Source organism: Centropristis striata, chromosome 16, assembly GCF_030273125.1.
Source record: "Centropristis striata isolate RG_2023a ecotype Rhode Island chromosome 16, C.striata_1.0, whole genome shotgun sequence".
Lineage (NCBI taxonomy): Eukaryota > Metazoa > Chordata > Actinopteri > Perciformes > Serranidae > Centropristis > Centropristis striata.
The window spans coordinates 12,127,304-12,131,006 of record NC_081532.1 but is presented as its reverse complement, the minus strand read 5'-3'; positions in this window follow the sequence as shown (position 1 = coordinate 12,131,006).

The window sequence follows — 3,703 nt, the reverse complement described above, 5'->3', positions numbered from 1 at the left end:
ACAGTTTTGCCGTTGGTAAACGTGATCCTCATACACTTCAATTCATTACGTATATTCACAGTTTTGGATTCTTCTTTCACTATGGAGGCATGTGAGGAAGGTCAAAGTATTGCTTTAATTAAACAACTGTGACTGACTTGTTTCTTATCTAAATTGGTGGAAATAAATAGCCATGGTTATGTCTTTTTTGTCATCTGTCTTTTTACTTTTGCCACATGTATATGTTTCATCTGCAGCAAGCATCAAATGCAACCCCTGTAAACATAATGTTCATTTAAAAACTGGGAGATGTCCTTTAAAATATCAAAAAAAGTTCCTAATGCTGCTGGAAAAAGACACAACCACACATATATCAGCCCACAGCAGAGCCTGAATGTGTATTGGAGCCAGACGGAGCGTACCTGCCCTTTTACTGGACTCCCATTCATAGTCAAGGTGAGGGCCAAGGCCCAGCAGGTCCCAGTAATGAGCCCTCAGCCCCAGCAGCTAGGCAACAGAGGCAGGTCGTTCTGGATCGTCCTGTAAATGGCTTCATAAACTCATTAGCGATGGATGTGCGTGGACAGGAAAGGCCCAGATTACAGTGCCTGTTAAATGTGTCGGGCAGGTGAGAAAGCGATCCCCTTTCACCTCAATAATAATAATGATGACAGTGTTTCTCAAAGCTTTTGTTTCATTCAATCATGTGTGAACTGAGCTGGAAGGTGACACAGAACAGGGTACAAGAGTTTCTCCTCTCGGTCGCTCTTATTTCTGTTAAATCTCACATTTTCTGTCATACATCAAACATCCAATATTAATTATACTGGTAGCATCCATTGTTTGGAGATCAATCTCATTAAAAGTTATGAACAACAGTTGAATTTGCACTCTGCTCTAGACAAAAGCTGGTTAACCTTGTGCTTTTTCTATGCAGAAAGACTTAATAGTATTTACAACTCAAACATTAAACTCATGAAGTTATATCTTTTACTACAGATGACAACTATAAACTGAAAGTCATATTCAGAGGTGCAATGTAACAAATTGCATTCACTTCAAGTACTGCACATTTATGCTTCTGATCCAATCCACTACATTTCAGAAAGGAAAATATTTTACACTTGACTAAATTTACATGTAATAATTACTTTAAAAATGTAACATTTCTAAATGTTAATCAAATAAAATCTCCAGTGCTGAATGAAGTAGCTACAGTAAGCTTATAAGCTTTCACCTACAACATGATAATTATGATAACATGATAATGCATCAGTATGATCCAGTATTATATGTATATACTAAATATACACTCATATGTGCATAATGAGTGCTTTCATTTTTCTGAAACTTTTAGCACTTTTTGTTTATATTTAGCTGAAACACGAACACAAAAACATGACAGGGCAATTTTATAGTGTAATATCGCTACTTTTATGTTGTATTTAAGTAAATGATTACTTCTTTCAACACTGACTGCATGATGAGTGAAAGGAGAATCTAAATGTTAGGCTTACTGAAATAAAAAACAAAAGTATTTTTGCATTTTATTGTTGAGAACAAATGTAGAACTGCGATAGCACTTGTTTTACAAACAAATTTTTCCGTATTTTTAATATCCAACACATGCAAAAAGCCTTATACTTCTGCTTGTATACTACAATCTGCAATAAGCAAAATATTTTAGTATGAAAGAGTATGTGAGCAAGAGGCAACAGTCTAATGTGTATAACTGACTTTGATTTATTTTTGTAGGAATTTATGACAGTTTTGCTTTAACACTAACTTGCTTTGTGGAAATATTTACACGAAAAACTCATAACTTTCAGTCTTTCTTGGAACTACCTAAAACGTGACCCTTTTTGCATTTTGGAACCAGCAGCAGATACTGAATGAATGAGTGCTGATGAGGAGTTTCAAGCTTTTGGTGAGAGGCTCATTTGGGAAGGATGGCCCGTAGGGCTATTAGAGAGCAGCCCCTTCAGCTCCTTTCTCCTCTCAGGCCATGACTATGAAAAGAGGACTCTCTGGGACAATGGTCCGTGTATTCCTTGTCTGGCCCCAATACACAAGGAGGACATGTTGCCTTTACTGCAGCATCATTAGAGGACAGGGGGTTCACTTCTGTATGTCAGTATCAGAGCAAAATATTAGAGATGCACTTGGCTAAAAATGGTAATAAGATTTCCATCTTCAGCCAGTACATTATATGCAATATATTATATTGCAACTTATGGTAATTTTCGTTATCAATTAATCATTTAGCCTCTAAAATATCCAAAAAGAATGTAAAAAAAACCCTCACAAGTTCCTAGAGCTTGAGACCTATTGTCAAAAACCCAAACACACTCCATTTACTTTCATAGAAACCCAGCAATCTTTCCCCTTTTTTTGGCCGTTTTCTTTGCCTTTTTACTACAAAATATTGATAAATTGACTAGTCATTTCACACTTACAAACAGGTATCCACAATATGTCATACTCAGACTAATAAGCTTGACATTTTCTTCAGAAAATGTAATTTCTTTTGACGACTTTCACTTATTTTCTTAATTTGATCTCACTGTTTAACCAACTAATTTAATAATTTTTCAAGTTGATGTGACTCAGAAACATCGGAGCACCCCTCGTTTCTTGTTTAACAACGGTTTGGACACTAAATGTGAATTGAGTGATCTGTCAGGACAGAGATTTTCTGCAGAGCACGCCAGCAAACAGTGGTCCTGGGGTGGGTGGTCCACTCGGAGAGGCATCAGAAGAAGCATCCTTATTGTTCAGGTCTGCTCGAGAAAGTCTGTGTTTGCCCTCTTCATTAGACATTCTAGTGTCAGTGAAAGAGAATAAATAAAACGCTCTGAAGTCAAAGGGAACGAGCGGTTCGCTTCGGTGTTTAAATGTGTTTTAACAGTTACTTAAGGCCGCGGAGAGCCTCTCTCCCACTTCCAAATGATGGAAATGAGCCTGCAAAGTTTGCAGAGCTGGCAATAATCCAAGTTGAAAGAGAAGATGTCTTTGTGCTGGAGCAGTGTAAGAAGGCAAATCACTTCCTTTAAAGAAGCCGCTGCAGAACTTCAATGAGAAACCGATAAAATAAAGCAGTTTAAGGATATTATTTCCGGTGCAAAATATATTTCAGAATAAAGATCTCTTTTCCAAGTGTGCATAGAAGAGTATAATGAGACTGGCTTCTGTTAAAGTCACAAGACGTTTTGTGATTATACACAATAAATTAATCTATTCTCAGATTTAGGGCTTTACACCAACTTGTGTTGTTTTCTATCAAAGCAGAGGCCTTTCCCAGTCTGTCATTCAAAGGATGGGATGGATCAACCTGTGGATTAACGCAGTGGCTGAGATTAGAGGAGTTGTTTGGAAAAAAAGAGAAAAAAACAGCAGCACTACTCTGTTACCACACCCAACCCGCTGAATTTGACGCCTCAATTACGCAGAGCAGTTATTCAATTTTAAGAGCAACACCAATGCTGTTAAAAGACACACTCTGGAAATAGAGCGCATTCATCTCATACAGGAAAAAGATTATGGATTGTTTACATACAACAGTGAGTCTTGATTTACAGGTGGTTGAGATAAACCGAAATTAAAGTATTGATTATTGCTGAATTACAGGGTTTAAATAGTGCGTAAAAAGTTTGGAATATAAAAAAGTGGTATGAACCAACACAGCAGATTCTCTGTAAATTGTACAGCCTGAGCTCAGCCTCCA